General features: G+C 39.0%; 1 long non-coding RNA gene across 1 annotated transcript; it reads left to right on the forward strand.

Annotated features, from left to right (window-relative positions):
• Nucleotides 1–530: 530 nt before the first annotated feature.
• LOC117954842 lies at nucleotides 531–3,924 on the forward strand. Its single transcript, XR_004658900.1, has 3 exons — nucleotides 531–542; nucleotides 1,514–1,520; nucleotides 3,785–3,924. It is a non-coding gene; the product is annotated as an uncharacterized LOC117954842 (long non-coding RNA).
• Nucleotides 3,925–22,347: the final 18,423 nt, after the last annotated feature.

Raw genomic sequence — 22,347 nt, forward strand, 5'->3', positions numbered from 1 at the left:
TAGCACTTTAACCTACTTAATAAAAAGAACGTCATTGAAATCTCACTCTTTACAGTATGGGACCTTTAACTGAAATTGTTTGGTGGGTTAAAGCAACACTAGAGAACTATTTGTAACTTAAAATAACGTTTCCAAGATCGTTTCAGTGGTTCATCAACTCGTAGCCGGGTGAATGGCACTTCTATCAGCTCTTTAACGGCTACGACCGCACTATGCAAGTTTGCCAGATCGGATAACGGATCTTTAGTTCGAATGAGACATATTGGGATAATTACGCTTCCAACCTGTAGGGAGACCAAAGCGGGAAAGGTTCTCTAGTGTTGCTTTTAGTAACACTCAGAGGCGTGTCTGAGAAGGGGCTGAGGGTCACACTGGCCCTTATTGAAGTTTAATTTGCCATAGTTTTATCTTATCTTCCTAAAATATATTTATTTAGACCGACAAATGCACCTTTGTGCCATGATTACCTATGCTAGATTGGCAATTGGCAATAAAACTCATGACTCAATGTCCACTTGTTTTTTTAGGCAATTTCAGTTCTAGTTCCGGCAAACCAAATGCTGAGCAATGCGGTTAAAAGCTTGCTAAACTCAGTAAGGGAAACTTGAGTTACGCTTCTTTTGCACTATTTTGTTTCAAAGGTTAAGAATAAAGGTTGATCCCCCAAGAATGCCCAAGTTGTTAGGATTCGCCACCATGAATGTCGTTGCAAATTGGCCACCAGTAACTTAGCCATGCTAATGTCGCTGTGAGACCATGACATTTTTGGGGACCGCCACAGGAAAAGGTCATCTGGCTCACAGCCTAATCATGTTCACTCCAAAATCGCTCAAATACTGAGGGGACATATCACCATGTCAAATTCACAGGCTCAGAACTCATCATTTAAGTGTTAGAAAGGTATCATGTGTTATGCTAATTTGATCAATTAGCATATTGGTGAACAAAAATTTAAATTAACTTATACATCTTTTTTTTGATCACATGAATATGTGCATTGGGTGGATAGTTTGAAATAACAATCCCATTTTAAATGTTAAAGACTTAGTCCAAGGTTTCAGACAGACAGGAAGCCTTAAGCATGGGTAATTTAAGGAATTCTCAGCAAAAAAGATGAAAAGGCAGCAGTAGGTGAAAATCATATCATATCATATGGATATCATATTGATATTGTGATATGAGAAGTGTTGTCTTTTCCTGATTTCAAAGGCTGCATTACAAAATGTAATTTATGAACTTACCAGACTGTTGTAACTATTCTATTATTTTCCTTTACCCACTTAGTCATTATATCCACATTACTGATGATTATTTATCAAAAATCTCATAATGTAAATATTTTTGTGAAAGCACCAATATATAATAATAGTCAACACTATAATATTGTTGCAATATCGATATTGAGGTATTTGGTCAAAAATATCGTGATATTTGATTTTCTCCGTATTGCCCAGTCCTAGGTGAAAATGTCTTCAAATATAACAAAAAGGATACAGAGAGAGACTGTGAGCAGATGTCAGGTTGAGATGGCTAAAACTGATTGCATGCATCGAATTAAAACAAAATCGTCTTGGGCGGCTGCACGGAGCAAAGGCACCTCTGCAAAATAGCCTTGGGAAGGAACTTGTTTTGGTGGAACATGTGTCCATTCAAAAGTTGTTTTAGTCGTGCAACAGAAAACTCAGATTGGACAGATAGTCTAGCTAGCTGTCTGGATTTACCCTGCAGAGATCTGAGGAGCAGTTAACCCTAGTCCTCATAAATCCTCCAGAGTGTAAAATGCCAACACAAAGAAAGCAGAAGGTAACGGACATATGGCCGAAATGCGGGACATCTGCGAAATTTTGGATGGCACCTGAACAATCCCAGAAGTGGAACGTCATGGATATAGAATACATTATAAGTATCTCCTATTCCGCCCACCCAGCCATCATCATCACCACCGGCCCCCACAGTTGTTCACATTTGGGGTGAGTGCTGGGGCTACTTAAATTAGCACTACTGGTTTGGTATTATGCACTTGCATTAAGGAACAGAAAGAGTCACTAGCAGAGTAACTAAGTACCTTTCACTCAGCCTGTTTCTAAGTTTACAGGTTCCCACCCTAATTCTTTTTTTTTTTTGGGGATCAATAACACGTAACCCAATGTATTGGCTTTTTTTCCAGGGTTGCACTTTGCTGATCAATACAACAATAGCCTACTTCGGCTTGGTGCTCTGAATTAATTACACACAGGCAAGTGTGCATGACTACAGTGAAGATCCAAGGCTGGACATGTTTCTTTAGGTAAGTCGTTTATTTCTGTGGTCAGTAAAAGTTGCTCTATTGTGTCTGCCAGGGCTGCTTGAGCCTCTGCAGTGTTTGTTATGTGTGAGGACTGCACACTCTTTTGCTCTCTGGTCTGTTAGTGCAGCAGAAAGTTTTGGAAAACGCCTTTTTCTCCCAGTACTTTTGAAGAGAAAAAACCATGGCGTGGCAGCTCATAGGGCCTTATCTGAAATTGGTGAGAGACTCTGCCTCACAGACAAGAGGAAGGGAGAAATTGATCACCTAAACTATTCCCAAGCCTCAGATTTAAGCAGCTTTAAGAAGGTGTTTTGTCATAGCTGCTTATTTCCGTCTATGCACACATCGGAATTTCTCCCCAGGCTCTTTGGAATTGCCAAAGCCATTTGAGGAATCATTTTCTTTAAGTGTTGTAAAGTGGCTGTGCACATGGGCTTCATCCCACTCTAATAACACAGAGCTGAACTGAACTGAGCCGAGATGAGAAAACAGATTGGGCCACATTGAGCTTGGTGATGGCCTTACAGATAAAATGTCTGTGATGTTCGAGGGGGCAGGGCATGACTAAGTAAAATCAGGTCAGTCGAACAGAAAAACAAAACATTTCAGCTTCGTCGTAGAGCTGTTAACTGTATCTACCACACACACACACACACACACACACACACACACACACACACACACACACACACACACACACACACACACGTTCAACTCTTCTAACATCTCAAAACATGTACACAACAATACATATATTTATGCTGATTTGCCAAAAGCGCATATCTAGGGGTTTACAAAACCAGCAGAATCAATTGGCCCCATGAGAAAAAGTAACATATGCTTAGCCATATTCTGCTATGTTTTGTTCTGTTACGTTTGCATGCATATAGGGCTCCAAATCAGATTCAATACACCCTCTTTACTACACAGTATTGCTGTTAATTCTGTGTTTCAAATCGTATCTGGTCAGGACTAGAGTCTTGTATTTTTATTTTTTTGATACTAAAGTGATACTTCTAAAACGGTGCCGGTGCCTAAACAGTGTCTGAACCAAGACTTTTTTTTTTTTTAAAGGAAAAGGAAAAAGAAAAAAATCATCAAACGACAGTCGCTTACATTAAAGAATGGCTTGTTTATTTCTAAGGCCATTTGGTCAACATTAATTAATGTATTAATAATGTAATAACAATACCATATAAACTAAACTTATTTCAACAATAAATTGCGGTTAAAAAACAAAAACAACCACCAGACGGGAAAAGGGTGTTTTATAATGACTTTGAATGCACCACAAGGCTTAGGCTACCAGTTTCAGTGAACTCTGTGTTGTTTTACCTACAAAAGCAGCTGCTGAGCGGACTGTTACGTCCTGATGTTGGAATCCTCTACAGAGAAATACAGTCACACTTTAAACCGTTTAGCTGCCAGCATTTTAACCCTGTTTAATCCAACTACTAACTAACGGTAGGCTAACGTTAGCTGCTGCCAAGTGTAGAGTCTATTTCGGAGCATCAGAGAGAAGTGCAGGCATTTCAGTGGCACCAAAATGAGGCATCAAATTCCGCACTGCTATTTGGTCTGGTAGATACTGGCTGGTTGGGCACCGGTGCCATATTAGTACCGGGTTTCTGTAACCAACCCTGGTCAGAAGTAGGTGCAGTTGTGAGATTTGGTCCATAAAATAACAGAGAGCCTCAAATATAAGACTATCTTTTCTGCCCCAAATTGAGGGATCATCCTCATCATCATCATCAGTCCTTTATTACACAGATCTGGATTTAAATCAGCAAAATAGCTCTTTAAATCATGCTATTTTGAGCTCTTTACTTGAACCAAGCTAATGGCTTGGTGGGTGACATCAAAACTCCATTTTATCTCCTGTTCCCATGATACCGCAGTAACAACAAAGTACACTGTTTCATTTCACTGAACAAACAGACTCTGAGAAATGGAGAAGAAAGGCCGCCAGTGCCATCCGTCCGAGAATGTTTGACATTGACAACCTTCTTCTCCTGTAAGAACCTTTATAAATGGATAAGCTGTACTTGTGTGTCACTTTTTGCCAGTAAATTGCGTTCCGCTTCAAGGAGTCAGGACAAATACAAAGACATTCTTTTTCAGAGGCGAAAGACTGGAACTGCAATCTTTACATAACGACTGAAAAGTTTTAGGATCTGTGGACCGCAGTATTTCCAAGACTTCCCATTTTTTTTCTCACCCTCTCAGTTTTCTGGCCACCTCTTCTGCCCCTTGCCCCCTTATTCAGAAATGTCTTCCTATCTGACCTCTTTCTCCCCTCACCCCTTCCCAGTCTCTCTTTCTGGCAAATCTGTGAACACCACAGTAGGCAGCTGAATTCAGACGGTACACTACCTTATGCCCTCCCACTTCAAATCCTGAGGCTAGAGAGACTATAAAAATCTCTTAAGGTAGACAGATCAATAGAGGGGTAGCTTTGCTCCCAAAAGGCAGAGGAAGAACAAGTGTGTGACAAAGGTAGTGGAGGTTAGAAGGTTTTTAGAGATTGGGAGAGACTGCTTCAGCTGCTTCTGGATAAAAGAGAGTTTCACCACCAAGTGCAGAGAGACTGATAGGAGAAGTTGCTTCCAAATTTAGCTTTTAGATTGGAAGCATCGTACTCTCCAGGGAAATGAAACATATTCAGCACATACAGTACTTGACCTCATGAGAGTTGAGTTCAAATAAAATAGTGATGTCAACAGAGAAGTTCACCACTCCGCAAGCAGCATTCATTTTCTTCTTATTTCAGAACACAGATGTTTTCTTGTTTATTAGCGTTGCCTAAACACTAAGAAAGTGACACTGTCGATTTGAGTAGGGCTGCACTGATGGGAATGTTAACCAGTTCTCACAGTTTTTCTGTCCGGCCCAAGAATCAAGGTGATTCCTATTTATATATGCAGTAGTGTTGTGAGACCGTGAATTAACCTAAAAATGCACTTGGTTTTACAATAGGTTTGTTCTGTAATGTCCCTCCAGTATCACCCTTCACTGTTTGTCTTTTACAATTTTTAAATAACACATTTTGGTGGAATAAATAGTCCCACTAGGGAACTTTGGTTATTAGTGGTAAAGCAAATGTTAACTGAAAAATCAATCCCTTGTTATTCATGCTCTTTTATTCCAGTAGTTTAAAGTTACCAGTCTCTTTATGTTGTCTGTATTGTAATGATCCTCTTGACAGTGTTGTGTTTTTAATGCAGCCTTTTTTATTTGCTTGAAAATGAATATTATATAATATCTATGAGATATATCTTGCTATATCTATGAGACGTTTACCTGGTTAGGTAAAGAAAAGATAAAGAAAGAGGAAAGTAGTTCTTTTGGTTTATCAGTTCCATAAAGCATAGTACATTCATAACTTATTTTGGATTCAAATGCATTTTAGATGTTTCTAGGGTTTCGGGATGCTCTATTTCCAGCTTCTTCAAACTGTGGTGTTAAATAATTATGAGCAGGTGGGTTGGGTGCTAAACCTTGGATCGCCGTGCAGAGCAGCTCTGTCATGCCAACAACTGGCCCTGAGGGTAAGAAAAAAGAAAGGAGGCAATATAGAGAGGACACAGGTGACAAGAAGGTCAAATGCTTTCGAAACATATTGAGTCACTTGGTGGTGAATTTTTTGTATTTAAACAAAATATTAAGATGCAAAATAGCAAGTCTGAGAGACCTGAGAAGGTGATTATTTAAATAACTGCCAGGGGGACCTTTAAGTTAAAAAAAAACCTTGAGGTTCTTTTGGCCACCGCTACTTCTCTCAGTGTAGGAACGGGTCTGTGACGCCGGAGGCACAGTGCCCTTGGCAACGCTGCCATGCCAACTCCAATCATGTGTCCTGCATCGCAACAAAACAGCTGAGTCCCCCAGGAGGATGAAGCCAGCAGCTAACGAGCAACAAACACCTCTCTGTTCTTGACGCTCAATGAGAGTTGGCCACAGAGTGAGAAGAGGTCACAGTGAGAGAGAGGGGAAGAGATGACTGCGATAAAGGCACGGGGATAAAGAGAGCGCAACCAGAAATATAGAGCTCCATTTGCTGCCTCTGTAAAAGCAATAGGCCATGGCTGCAGCTAGCCCACTGGAGCTGTTGTTAGCTGCGTTTTACATTATTCTGCTTCTTTCTTATTATGCTTTTTACTTGGCAAGTCTCCACTGTGTCTGTATAAAAGTGAGAGAAGACACGTAGAAAGCTACTGATTTGCAGACATTAGGACCTGTGTCTACCAAAACGTTTTTTCCCCAGCTGGAAACACCAGGCACTTGAGAGCACTTCAGAAGCTCAGCTGTTTTTTTTTTTTTTTTTTACCTGAGAGGCTTTGGTTGCTATGATATGGAATATCCGCGGAAGTAAAATTGTCAGCACAAGGTGAAGAACTTGCTGTGGCCCTTGCTTTGTTTGATGGGAAGGCTAAAGCATGCATAGGGAGAAAGGATGGACCTGCCTTTTTCTGAAATTCCAATTTGCACGTTTTACAAGACATAAACCTGCCCACAAAAAAGTCACAGTCATGCACAGCTAATAAAATATTTACCTTAACAAAGGCTACAACCAGCATGTTAATACAGGGTCTATGTGGGTTCATACACAGATACTCAGAGACCTGAGGCCAGTACTACAAAGCAAGATTTGGCGTTAACAAGGTAACTTCAGGTTCAACCCGGGGTTTTGTGTATCACGACGGTGGATCACCTGTTGCCGGGTTAAATCACCATGGTAATTTATGCTGATCACCTAACCTGCTTGCGAGCGGGAAGCGCTTCGAAGTGTTTTGGCATGCGCAGTCGATTGGCACTATATCAATGGTGTTTCATTTTTGCATGTTTTGTTTTATTATGCATGATCAAAAACATCTACCCCTCTGCTTTTTTCACAAACCTGAGTATAGGTAATAAATCCTGTCAATCCATGTTGTGGATGGGACATGGCCCAACCTAAAATGAATATGCTAGGAAGCTAAAGCTGCCTTGAAGTGTCCAATGTACCACCATCATAAAAGTGACATATGTAAAACTGTTAACAGGACATCACATAATGCAACCAATGTCAAATACTCATCCATTTTCAAAAACATGAATGTTTAGCATTTGGAGCTAAGAATATTTCTATACATTTGAAATGTAAGTCAATATGGTGGGCAGACAAGGCCTGGTAGAAATGTGATGAATGGACATTTTTTGCTCAGGTATCCAGTTATTTTAATACAAATACATTCATACATACACCATACATAGCCTACATGAGTAGGCTACGTATGGTGTATGTATCACAATCACTTTAATCAGTTTGCTATTCATTTCTCCGATGTATACATTTCTCACAGAAAGACTGGCCACCTTAACCAGGTTGTAGACTTTACTCTACAAAGGTCAGCTAACTGAGCATTAATGGCTGCAATGATTACTGAACAACCCTTTAATCAAAGCTGTTACTCTCCAGCTCTGCTCCACAGTGCAGAGAGCCTGATTGCTTTCCTCTACAGTTAGACATGGATGTTAGAGAAGAGGAATCGCCTGGCTCCTACTTCTGTGGCTGAGACACCGTTTAGTGTGGCCCCACGGGCTAGAAGTATGAAATTAAGTTCATAAATTCCAAAAGTTTATAAAGAAAAATGTATTAGAAGATAATGAAAGTGGCGGCTGCATCCCGTCTTTGCTGTATCTGTCAGTTGCTTCTCTCTTCATAACTCTCTTTGTATTCCTCTTTTCTTCTTCATCTCTCTGTTCTGTCTGGCTACGGCCATCTCTCTCATTCCCTCTCTCCTTCTCACATAACTCGCTTCTCTCTCGCCCTCTGAATCTATTTCCATGGGCATTTTCTGGAATCGTCTTTTAGCTTCACAGGAATGTAGGAGAAACATCATTTTTAAGGCTTCTATTTAGCCTTCTGGCTTCATCTGCCTGCCTCTCAATCGTAGTGGAAAAGAGGAAGAGAGGAAGGGAAAAAGCTCTCTGCTGAGGCCGTTTAATATGCTGCCTACATGTCAAAACGGGCCGAACACGAGTGAACGACACAAGTCTTTATGCAGCTTAATGTATTGACTATGTCTTAACCTTCCCACCTGGCTGATAGGCATATATGTGTTAAGCAAGGTCAACAGGACATATTCGAGGCTTAAACTGCAGTTGTAGATCAACTGCATGGAGCTAACCTGTGTTATGTTGGAGTACAGCCTGAAGTCTCTGTGTGAACCTGTGAAGGGTTAAAAAGTCCTTTTAGTACCACTACAAGGCATAAAAGCGTCTCTTCTCATGGTCCTCCATCCTCTCTATCTAGCAGTAATGCTTTTTGACGGATAATATGAGCTATACTGAGCATCTTTCATAGCCTGTGTTGTAGTGTATGTCATTTTTGTCCTCGAGTATTTTGTCATCGAGGACTTCCATTCACAGCAGTTTGAAAATGCTAAAAAAAAATGTAGGTCTTTGATACATATTTAACAATTAAGACAAATCGCTGTGTGAAGTCTGTGCAATCAGTATTTCCTTTTTCTATGAGGAGCTAAAGAGGGAAGTTAAAAGGTCATGTATTAATCACCGGTCTGCACCTTCAATAATATTTCTATATCTAGGACACACTAACTTTCTAACTTGATTTCAACACAAAAGGAGCTTGCTTGTTTCTTTTCTGCAGTGTATAGAACAAATAGTTGACGTTTTTTATAATCAGACAATAATTATAGCCTCATCTTTGCTAAGTAACCTTTATACAAAGAATGCTTCCTTTTTACATTTTTTCACTAAATAAAACCCCAGAACAAAGCATTTTACCCAAAATCTAAAAAATCTAAATGATTTAATAAAAAACTGGGATGAGAAATCACAATGAAGAATAAATGGGTTAAAGGCCTTTGAGACACATATATGTATATATATGTATATATATACATATATGTATATATGTATATATATATGTATATGTATGTATATGTAGCCATGATAATGACTGGTCATGAGACATTAACCTTACAAATTAAAGATCATGGTGTAATATGTTAAGTGAATAACATAAAATGATTTAACAGACTGGTATGTATACAATGGGCAGTAGAAGTAAACAATGACCAGTAAACCAAATATCTGGGCCATCTGGCTGCAGATGCTCAGCTCTGATGGATCAACTCTGGGGAAAACCAGTTTACTAGAAAACCAATTTACGATCCCGGTATGAGAGTTATTTTTAACAGATGGGCCCACAAACAAAATGAAAGAGCGAGAACGGCACAGAGCTGTGGAAGAGGACCACCTGATTTTTTGGATCACCGCTGTGTCTTTTCTGAATTGTTGTCACATGGGAAATAAGAACATGTAGCATCTTTATCTGTTCATTAGGGGTGTCCGGTCATAATCCTGGTTTTATTTTGTAGGATCTTCTCATGTGTCATGTCTTGTTTAACTTCCTGCCCTGTGTGTTTTCCCACCTTTGTGATTGTCTGCCCCGCCCTGATATGTTTCATCTGTTCCTCATCTTACTTTGAGTGTGTTAGTCTCGGGCTGGATCTTTCCTTATTTGATAGCTCCTGACTCCTCGGTCCTCGGCTGAACTTGATTGAACCTGCCTGACCGGTCTGCTGCTTTGGTTTTTTGTTTTATCTCAAACCGTGAAATATCTGACTGATAATAAGTTTCAATTGCTCCTTCATTTCAATGCATTTTGAAGATGTTAATTAATGATGCTTACTGTTCTCAAGTTTACTGTTATATGTATGATTTATAAAATAATCCCGCAACTAAAGTAACAAAATATCAAGATTTCAGATATGGACCCTAAATAATATAGCAATTCTGACAATTGTGTAATATAATATATTATTACAATACAAACAACTATGGAAGAAAAACAGCTTTGGATTAAAACGTCAACCTTGTACCATAGACATATTACAGTCATCACTACATAACTATTTATTTGTTTGTTTCCAAATATTGATGATTGTCTATCAATAATTTGTTTTTATCAGTTCAGTGGCAAAATCTATGTAATTATCAATAATATGACACTAGTGCTGTCTGCATCGCAAAAATCCAAACATTATTGTCAAAATCATCACAATTTCAGCAATTAGGGCCAGTATATGTATACATATATAAAAATCAGCCAGACATATTAATCATGTTTGATGCATGTGCTGACTCTCGAATACCAAACAGAAGTCAAAACTTTCACAATTTATGGTTCATCTTGAAACACCAAATCCAGCTGTCATAATGCATCCATGGCTGCCCTGTTACAATCTCCACAATCCGCTTATACTAATGCTACTTAAGGTATAGGAAAATATGTTTAGAAATAGATGTTGAGTAGTTTAAGTAGCCCTTAGCAAAGCAGTAGAATTATTCCATTGGCAGTATCAGCAGCATAACCTGGCTCATCAGGGAGGGTTTTAAGCACAGGACTGCTGACAAAGCTTCCGCCAGAAATAGCTCACGACTTGCAATTCAGACCGGACGAGAGCACAGATTGTTTTAGAATAACGCAACGTGACTCTCTCTCTCCGATGTCAGAGAGAGGACCTGCACAGCCAGATAAGATTCTATTTTTTAAAAGTGGTTCCTTCACTTAGATGTTGATATAATCAGTTGGGAGGCACTGCCTTTAACAGACACAGCAATTTAGGACAAAGATTGAATCACCAGGGAGAGGGTGAGATTTACCATAACAATGTACTTTAGCTTGAACATATCAACTTCATAAATTCCAAAACACAACACTGACACTGCCAACCTTCTCATTTCAACCATTTCCAGACGTATTGATGCCGACATATTACATCTAGTGGGCATTAACAATTCATAAACATCATTTCATAGTAACTAGTCTCGCTTTGCCAGACCTTCCTCCACGGCGCTGCGGATGAGGGTCTGGCTAGTCCATGCAGCCTTCCAGGATAGACAGAGAGAAACGTGCTCTGGTGTATTTGCATGCCTTTAACCTTCTAACACTGTTCCTGTCAAAAATGACCGATTTACAAAATCCCTGTATCATAAATATGGTATTTTTTATTAGATAGCCTCAAAACCTTAGGATATCCTTCACAAAACGCATTTGAACACATTCAATTCATTGTGACTAATTTCTTTGAATTTTGAGTGATTTATTCAACTTGGTAACACTTTTTTTTGTTTATGGTCAAAACCTTTATAAGAAATTAATGGGAAAATAGTATAATTATCATCCAGGAGATGAAAGGCATCTCCATACACACACTCAACTTTCCCATTCTTGTAAATTGTATCGGGAAAACATTTTGGATTAATTATATGAAATTATTAAATTATATTTACTTTAACTTAAATTGGAGTTTTTCTTTAAAAATACCAGTAAACAATATACTGCTGTTTTTTTAATGGGTGTACGGCAGCAGCATACTGCTGTCTTCACTCACAGTGTTATATTCAATTCTCCATAACACTTTGTGTCAGGATCTCTGTTAATTTGTTATGGTGTTTAGTGTTAAGTTGAGCGTGGCACTGCTGTCATGTCTTATTTAAAGTCTGTGCCAGTTTTGGGAGATAGGAGTTGAAATGTTTGGTATATTCTAATCCAATCAGGTCTGTCTGATATGATGTGTTTGCACACATTTTTTTATCCTCAACAGTATTGATGCATGTGTACACGACAGCCCTTTACAGTATTTATGATATGGAGATTTCAAATTGAGAGATATTATTTCTTAAAAACTTAGGAATCACCAAAAGGGAAAGATTTATGTTTTTCATACCGCTGTCTTTGTCTTTACTTTACATGCCTATTTTGCAGCGCATAAGCTCCAGCAGTAACATGCAGCTGAACGGGAGGTCAAGGTGAAACAAACACATGAAAGTGTGCTCTCAAGAGTGGTTTTCAGCCTGTCACAGGTACTCAGGCAGGTGCTCCAAACCTCACAGTTTATAGGTCTCCTGTTAGCCATCCATCCTTTATCATACAGCAGCAGCTGCCACTGTACCCAGAAGCCCTCTGTGACAGTAACACTCAGGTATTTGGATTTATTTTGCTTTAAGTAACAAGATTCTGACACTAAGCTTCCTTGTTTGGAGTTATGAGGTGTCAAGCTCGACAACTTTATTGAAAGTGTAAAAAAAAAAAAAAAGAATCTTTCTTTAGAATGTGTAGGTGGTAACAACGCATCATGGATTTATTCTTAAAATAAAAAATGAATAATTACCACAGGCAATCCAACACTGAAACATTAAAGCAATAAGTGAAAAAGGTTTGTTTGTGAAGGATGCAGAAAGGATGGTGTGCTATGGTTGGCTGTAGTATAATAAGTAGAGGGGGTTTTCAGTCTAGATTTAGAAATGTAGACTGAGTGAGCTTCTTTACCATGTAGTGGAAGGCCATTCCAAAAATGAGGACCATGGTAGGATAATGCCCTATAACCAACTGATTTTTTGTTTAGTAGGGGAATGACCAGGAGAGCAGCATCAGGGGAGAGGATAGTGCGTACCGGTGCATGTGGTGTAATAAACTTAGAAAAATAAGGAAGTGCTAGTACCTGCAGGGCCTTTTATGTTAACAACCCTAAAAAACAGCACTAGCATGCACTGGGATCCAGTGAAGAAAGGCAAGAACGGGAGTTATGTGATCATATTTTCTAGTTTTTCTCAGGGTTCTGCCAGCAGTGTTCTGACCAACTTAAAGCTCTCTAGTGGCACAATTTGGAACACCAGAGAAAAGGACATTGCAGTAATTAAGTCAGGAAGACACAAATGCATGGATTACAGTTTCAGCATCACAATATGACAAGATGGGTCGAATTTCTGCAATGTTACAGAGATGTTAATGCTCCTTTCCATTTCCAATGACTGTTGTAAATGGCTCAAGGGTGTTTTATGCCTCCAACGTCGCCTTTCAGGCAGCTAGCCCTAACCTTAAACCTAAACATAACCTGGAAGGAGACCTTGGGGGCAAATAACACCAAACACCTTGTAAATGATATCTATCAGCTAGCATTACCTTTTTAACATTTCCTAAGCCTTGCATTTGCTCAAGCTCAACAATTTCAAATCCAACTAGAAACATAATATGTAACAAAACCCCAGCAGGGAAAATACAGTTTAAGAAACAGAAGACCAACATATCCAACACACTCATTCTCAGGATGCCAATTTAAAGCATTGATTATGCGTGTGCTATGTTACTATCTTGCTTGGTTATGAGAGTGTACAGTGTTGGAGGAAAGTGCAGGGAAAGCATTGAGGTTTTAGCTCGGTAACATCAGACATATTGATCATTGGTTTGTGGCTTTGGTTTATATAATATACCTTAGTGCTTGCTGTGCACTGCAGCATGTCAAGTGCTTTAGCCTTCTACAGGCTGCACAAAGAAATGTGTGACAACTCTTTGTGAAAGTCTTCAAATGACTACGCTAAATTCTTCAAGTGTATCTTTTCTCATTGGTTACCTTATCCACAAAGTGACAAGAGCACCTCTTTTCAACCCTCTCTTCTACTAATGTTTTTTTTTTTAACCATGTAGTAGTTTTGCCCAAATGTTTATGGAATGCATGCATATTTAATTCCAGGAAGTGTGGGGTTTGGACTGGGGTTTGCGTCCTGCGTCCCAAATGTTTTAAGTTTGGAACACAGCACCTAGTTAGGTAAAGATCAGGTTGTTTTTGAGCAGAGACGGGGACATATAGACCAGAAAGGGGGAATACCCACGCATCCCCCTGGCAAATCGCACACTGTGTGGATGTATCCTATTCATAAAATGTGAATGTAGATGTGCCGATATATTGTATGTAACATTTTCACGGACAAGGATGCTGTACGTCACTGATAAGGCATTTCTGTCTTCTGTCCATTCTTTTCCTTTAGCCTACAATATGTTAAGTGATCATATATGTGACTTTCCAACAACTGAATGGCTGGATGGTTATTTAATTTTAACGACGCTACTATATCATTAAAGAGACCTAAATGGCAGCAGGTAGATCCAGCTTAAGATTAAAACGTTCACCTTCAGACTTTAAGTAATGTTAGCTGGCTAAGAGGTAAGTTTATTACCAGTCTTCTTATTATATATTTTGTAAGGTGACCAGTGTGCCACAATAAATCCAGAGTAGTCCAGTGTATTTCTTATGCTTTATCTCAGTGTTGGCAGTACAGTTTCTGCTCCAGCTTTTGCCATGAACAATAACTTTTGTCTAAACATAGCTAGGCTCATTATTGTTTTAATATAAGATAATAGAGTTATATAATAGAGTTTTTGGTCTTAGAGTAACAACTACAGAATGTGTTGGGGAAGATATCTAACTATCTATCCTCTCATCTTGGCTCACACTGTTTCAGGCAGTGTTTCTTTGCCACAAATAATGCAGTGATATGTAGAATACACACAGCTACAGATTTCAAGAAGAGTATGTGTGTGTGTAGGTTATAAAGCTGTCTCATCCCTTTTTCCTTATCTTAAATGCACTTCTGAAAGGTTCTTTTTACATTTGGCCTTCAGGCATTATCTTACATCTTTCTGTCTGATCTTAAAGGCAGACACTAACACAGATTTACATACACACACACAAACACACACATACACACACACACACACACACACACACACACACACACACACACACACACACACACACACACACACACACACACACACACACACACACACACACACACACACACACACATCTAGAGTTAAAACACTGCACATATACACATCTAACACCTGACAGGCTGAATATCTGAATATCTAAACTCTCAGAGTGCACCATGGGACATATGATCGATGGCAGCAGCCACAATGCATGACGGGAGATGTGATCGATTACTGCTATGACAGCGGCCACACCTTTTGGGTTTTTGCTACAGAAAGCCACAAAAAGCGCGATGATGAATGATTTTACTTTCTGAAAATTGATGAGGCCCTACAGTCAAAATTCAACACAGAGAAAAATATCTCACACTGTATTAATATGAGGAGCCTTTACAAACAACACACTGCGTTCTCTCTGTTCATCTGACAGGAAAGAAAAGAAAATGTATTCCTGCTTTAATAATAGTATTAGTAAGTATTTGTGTTCTTGTGAAAGGGTAACTTTTCAAGAATTGCCTATATTTATCACAGTTTGCAATGTCTCATCGTTAAGGGAGATCTGAAGGACTCTCCTGTGTTTAACAAGCTTCCTGTCATGCTGGTCTTGGAGTGGGAATTACACAAGTTTGGTTTTGACTAAAACTGTTGTCAAATATGGGCTGGCATCGCCTCTTTGTCATTAGATGTAGTCCCAATTATCTCACTATAAATCTGCGCATAGGACATACTTTAGAGTCACTGCACATACGCCGTTGCAGGTTAAAAACACACCTTTTCAGACTACGTCTCAACAACGCTTGCTAGCACTTACTTGTGTGATTTCTCAAATAAAATAATACAAACTTAAAAAAACTCTTAGCTCCTGTATGTTAACACTGGAAAGGCATTTAGTTATTTGTTAACTGGAAAAGTGATTCACTGATACGTATCATGCTCCTAGGTGGTTTGTAATTGTAAGTCGCTTTGAACACTGACAAATAAATGGTATATAATAACTATTCCTGTTCAAACTACTTGACATACAATGTATGTAAGTGCCATTTCAGTGTTGGTGCAACTTGATATTCCTTTCTCAAACAAAAAAATATTGGTTAGATTATTTTCAAGAAATAAAATAACATGATTGTAATGCAAAGTGGGCATTTTGACCAGTGAATGAATTAGAGATTATTTTTGGTTTTTATTCTAATGTTGTAGTATAACTATATGCTTCTATATAAGTGTGTACTATATAAGTGTCTGTGTGTGTGTGTGTGTGTGTGCGCATGCATCCTTAAAAATGTTTTTATTAAAGACTCCTACCTAATTGTAATATATCCCATGTGGATTTTGTTTCTTTTTGCACACATTAAAATGTATATATATTATTACAAATATTCACAAAAAAGGGGAGAAAATATCAACAGAACACAGAGCATATGCGGCTTCTGCAAGCCAAAAACGCATTGAGCACAGAGAGTTTACTCGTGGCTGCCGTGTCTCCCCTCCAGAAGCAGATTCTCCTCCAATCGGTCCGGCCTTCGATAAACAGGCCCTCACATATACACATGGCAGAGTTTGCTTCCAGCCAAAACTAACAGATTCCAAATAAAAAAAAACTTGCAGGACAACAATGAGGGAAAAAAAAATAAAAATCATTCATGTTTGACACGTCCTGTCCGCAGTCCTTCTCCCTCCATCTGTTCAGCCAGAGCTGACTCCCTGAACACTCACAGGAGCCTCTTTTACACAGAGATTCTGCAATCCTGCCTTGAAGAAAACTGATTGTTAAAAAAAAAAAAAAGAAATCCAAAACTTAAATATCTTACTGTTACGCGGGACAAACACAAACACTGATAATAGGTTTACTGGCCAACAGGCAAGGTAGTCACTAAGATAGCCATACACAGTTAATCCACAGAGAATTTACTGTGCCACATGTATGTTAAACATTAAAAAATTATATATCAAATCATGCCAACAACTATAATTGTAATAGCATAGTAATCTATGCACAAAAAAACTATGTATAAAGGCTTTAGGCTGCTTACCCCTATTGTAGGCTCACATTTATATGCAACTTAATTTTATACAATATATCTAGGTGGTCCCTGATCCATCTCTCTCAGTTATGGGGTCCGTAAAATCGTTGAAGACCCCTGGGCTAGAATTTACCTTGAATGTATACCCTCAATCAGCAGTCTGCAAGATTGAAAACAAACCATAAAAGTAAATCCCTACATGCACAACCACATATATGCTTACACATCTCATCCAACCTCCAGCTTCCCCTTCCAACTGATTTATTCATGGGGGCCGATTTAGCTGCAAGGCCAATCCAAGTCGGTTGTATCATTGTGTTGGTAAATTGCTGTTAGTCAGAGCTGCTTGCTAGATTTACAGTTCCTTAATGGGCAAAATGGGGGGAGCGATGGTTTAATTAAGGAAGCTAAAAGAGCTGAGGAGCAGCTTCCAGAGCACTGATGTGTACATGCAGAAGGAGAAGGATGGGGGAGACTGATGACGGGTAGCGAGGTGTGTGTTTACATGTGTTTACCATCATTTATTCAAGGAGCCTGTAGTGAGCACTTTCTCCTTTTTCCAGCATGCCTTTATCAAAGTCACACAGAGTCACGTATCCCCACCTGGGAGCTGCCGGGACAAAACTGTGTCTCTGCTAGAGAAATTGGGCATTAAGGTAAATTTCAAACTGCAAACCAGAGTGTTTTTCATACAGCTTTAGCCATCGTTCTTCTCAGGAATAACAAATCTCAGGATTCTTTTAGCCACTTGGGGGCAGCAAAAATAAAGTTGTGAACATCTTTAAGCTCAGTTTTAGGTCTCAACCAACTGCTGAGAGATTATATCTAAAGCTTTGGCTGCTAAATATTCCACTATCTTCACCAGTCTTAACCGTTGGGGTCGGGAACTAAATTCAGTACATCTATGGGTACCAACCAAATTACAACAATACCAATGAGAATCGATTCACGTTAAATAAAAAAGTGCCAAATTTCGATACCTGAGCACACCTAAGCACAAGCATATTTGTCCTCTCTGCATGTATGACAGAGAGGGGAGCACTGAAACACTCGCAGAGGTGCGGACAGAGCAAAGCTATGTCGCCTTGTTGCAGCATGCATGTTCTCAGATTTTATAAATGCTAATTTCTAAATAACTGCAACAAAACATTGAGTTTTAACTTTAGGCCTATGCTACTGACAACCTGTAGCTAATTCTACATTAGCTAATATAGCTAAACATATGGGAGAAGCTAATAATAAAAAGAAAGCTAAGCCCCTTAAACTGCGATGATGCAGTTACTATAATTATTATTTCCTGCAAGCCTTGAACCTTTGTCATTTCTTCCTTTACTGCACTTAAATCAAAGTTTGTGTGTGTGTGTGTGTGTGTCCCATTTTAACCCAGCATTATATAAATCCCTACTGCCCAACCGCTTTTCTTTTCTTTACCAAGTTTCTGGAGCCAGCCAGCTGTGAGTGTAAAGCAGAGGGCGAAGGCACCCTGAGGAGCTGCTCAGCTGCATTCTATTGCCTATTAAAGACAAGCTGGACCCTGGTGGCATAATGATGGGAAGTTAAAGATTGTTAAAGATCTTTGTCACATGTTGCTTCCCACATTTTTCCTGTTTTACACTATTTATTCCTTGGTTGTGATTTTCAGTTGTGGGTTTTCCTGTTTTAGTTTGTCAACTCATTCCCTGTGTGTAACTGTTTCCCTATTATTTGTTCTACCCGCGTTCGGTTTCTTTTTTTCCCCTCATTCCATCATTGTGTGTATTTTCATGCTTCGGTTTCCCGTTTTACTTTGTAGTGTATGTTTCTCCTCAAGTCTTGTCTTGTTTTACTTACCACGTGTTGTGTTTTCTCGCCTTTGCAATTGTTTGCCCTGCCCTGATGTGTCTCACCTGTTCCTCAGCCCTCGTGTCACCTGTCCCTTGTTACTGCCCTCATTACATTGTGTATTTGGTTTACGTACTTCCTTTGTCTGTTGACAGATCATTGTTTGTTGGTCTTGATGGTTTGCCTTTCCTTGCATTTTGATTCCCTAGTCTTCAGTTTTCAGTGTTTTTGGTTCTCCTTTTATCTGCCTGCCTCTACTCCATTTTCCTGTCAGCCTGCCTCATGACTCCAAGCTGTGTAATTTAATAAATCTTCTAAATCCTCCACTACTTCCTCGTCTCTGCACTTTTGGATCCAACCCTGCATCCCTAGACGCAACAATGTGATTGTTATTGAAACTATTGGATCACATTTCCATTGATCAACATCAGCCATCGGTGAAGAAACGGAGCTCCACCCAATCAGCTCCCATTGAGTCTCAGGTCCCGACTCAAATAACGTCTGTGAACCCTCAGCACATAATGAAAAATATCACTTTTGTCCTTATGAGGCAATCCCCGCAAATAAACAACCGTTTGTCTAAAACATGCAGATGAGCTGTATTTGAATGTGGAGCTTACAGCTGTGAATTTAGAAATGTTCCCTCATCCCGGTCAAATCAGCGCAGCAGTTGTCACTGTCTCCCAGGAGTTGTATCATCATTCACTGTCTGTAGAGCAGCTCCAGGATCTTTTGTCCAGCTGACATCATCACTGCAGGCTGTCTCTGCTGAGCAGGTTAAAAAGAAGCTGATACTAAATTCTGAAATTACATCTGAGCTGTAAAATACCAGACAACTTTTGATTGTAGATGCTGCTGTAGCAGGTTTGATTACCCAAGTAATATAGGCAGGAAAATGTGCACATATTTTCAATTATAATCAGCTGAGAAAAAAAAGAAAACATGGAATGTTTTTATTTCATTTAATCTCTACATTTTAATTATTGGATTGGTAGACAACCGCTCCACCACCTGAGCCACAGTCACCCCGTAAAAGCATGTGTTAAAAACAGATAAAATGGAGACCCCCCTATATTATGGAAACATTGCTCCGTAGCGCTTTAACAGTGAAAAACCCCACAGGGTATGTTTTAATGCTAATGTGCTTTTCACGCAAACTGCTGGACATGGTTGCTAAATAAATCTTTTAGGCACCACTTGTCTCACATTATTAGCTACTTTAGAAGATGGGGTAAAAGGGGAATTTGTTTTTTTTTCTGTACTTTTGAAGCTTTTTAAAAAACATTTTTGTCCTTTTTTTCAACTCTTTTCCTTCAGTACCACCTGCAGGCTATATACACCACTTAAACCCACTTGTCACCACTAGTTAAAACTTCTTTTTTATAATTCATGGTCAACAAATCTCATTTGTACGGAATTATACATCATTTTTTAGTTAAAAAAATGCAGAAATTATTAGTTATTTTGACTGTTTTTTAAGATCAGAGGATGTTAAGTGGATCACAGACTGGTATATCTGCCAAAGTTTAGTCAGGACACTTTTTTACCAATGCTATAAAATTTTATGAAAAATACACAATTCATTGAAATGTAAGGGGTTAGGGTTAGGGTTAGGGTTAGCTAGCACTTTTGTTGTCGGAAAACAACACAGACGGGACAAAATGTTCTGTTTACCGTTAACCTTGTGGTGCATTCAAAGTTATTGTAAAATACCCTTTTCTCATCTGTTTTTTTGCAAGCCATTATTTTGTTTTTCATTATTAAAATGTGTGCTATAGTTACATAAGAAATGAATTGCTCCACAAAAAGACAACATGGCAAACGTATTACCAATTTTGGTAACCAAAAGCTGATGGCTGGTTTCCAAGCCGGCTACTACTTCAAAAAGGCCGCATCGCGCTCTGCTCTGATGCCACCAAAAAGGCTTGAGGCTATTTGCAGCGGAGCAGTCGCTCTGTCCAGCGCATAGCACCACCCATAACCCTTGTGATTGGTTTAAAACAAATGCCAATAAACCAGAGCACGTTTTTCTCCCCTCTCAGACGATTAACATTTATTTTTGCTGCACCTGTAGGCAGCAGCCAAAGAGAAAAATCCTGTAAAAAAAAAAAAATAAATAAACTTTATTCTTTATTCATTCACTGAATAAAAAGAGATTTTATTCAATAGATAAAATAACCACAGACAAGAGAACAAAATGCCCCATTTAAAAAGTGAATAGAATACAAATCAAGTTTTTTACGTTTTCAAAAGCAGCTGCCGCAAATAACTAAAGAAAAGACAAGCCAACAAAACCAGCTTGCCTAATCTGTGAGTGTTTTCCTCTTGCAGGTCGATGAAAAGCCCAGTGATTCTGATAGAATCAGCTACTCCCCTTTCATTCTCATTTTCTTGATTTCAAAATGAATCTTTATTTTCTTTCTGCTTTCTTTGTGAGGTTACAAAGGACATGATTTATTAGTCTGACATGTACCCTGGCTGCTTCAGGATTCAGCACAGCTTCCTGAACACACCTCCTTTATCTTTCATTGCTTAAAGCCCTGAAATTACAATCAGAGACACACAGACACATCCATGGCGGTAAAAAGCTAAGGCACCAACCATTGTACAATAATTTATATTCATCTCTTATTCATTAACTTAGTCAACCTCAGAACCCCCTCGCCCCTGTTTTACACACTTTATATGTGGCTGTTTTTTCCATCTTATTGCATCTGTGAGGAAGTGTTCCTGTGTGTGTGTTTGTGTGTGTGTGTGTGTGTGTGTACTCCATAGGAAAGAAAGAAGTCCCGCTTGTGTGCATTATCCTCCCTTGATAAAAAGGGAAAACATGAACCCATTAAGGCCTCAGGTCTTATCTATTAGCCGAGAACAATCTCAATGACCTTTCTGTCTTCGCTAATTTCACACAATGGCCTGACCTTTAAGCAAGTCTGTCGCAGATGTGCAGCTAGTTCAAGATCTTCACCGCAACAATGACGCTTTATCCCACCGCCCAACAACAAAGAGGGCTGTAATTACCTCCTCTATTATTACAGAGCCTGCTCTTCTTCGTATGCACGGCTCGTGGAAAGTTGCTTTAAAATTATTCATTTTCCACTCTTTGTGATTCAAATTTCAAGCCTGATTGTAAATAATCCACATTGGGCTCTTTGCTGATGAATAATCATTTTCAATCAAATACTTTTCCAGTTGTATTCTAGCATTTTTGATCAGCATTGATTGATTATGCTTGAGGCGAGGGATGGCTTCTGGAAACTTACTTTTCAATAAATAAACGACTAAATGTTTGTCTAAAAAAAGTTAAGAAATCAGCAGGCTTTATCTCATTTGTAAACACATTCTCATGAACGGGTTTGTATAATATCGTACAAAAAGTTATATACACCAAAACGTATGATATAAGACAAAAACTAGGAGAACACCGGCTGGTCATATGACCAGCTGGGTTAAAGTCGGTACATGTGTTATGTTACTTAACTTCCATATGTAAGTACATCACGTTATTACTAGGGGTAGGGGCGGGAATCTGTACAGCAGTTTTTCACGATTTTTTCTGTAGCAATACTATATCAATACACAGATGCCAGGTATCGATCTATTATTACATATGTGTTGGTCAGTTTGTCTGCTTGACAATCCCATTTTACAGC

This window comes from Etheostoma cragini, chromosome 12, assembly GCF_013103735.1.
Source record: "Etheostoma cragini isolate CJK2018 chromosome 12, CSU_Ecrag_1.0, whole genome shotgun sequence".
Lineage (NCBI taxonomy): Eukaryota > Metazoa > Chordata > Actinopteri > Perciformes > Percidae > Etheostoma > Etheostoma cragini.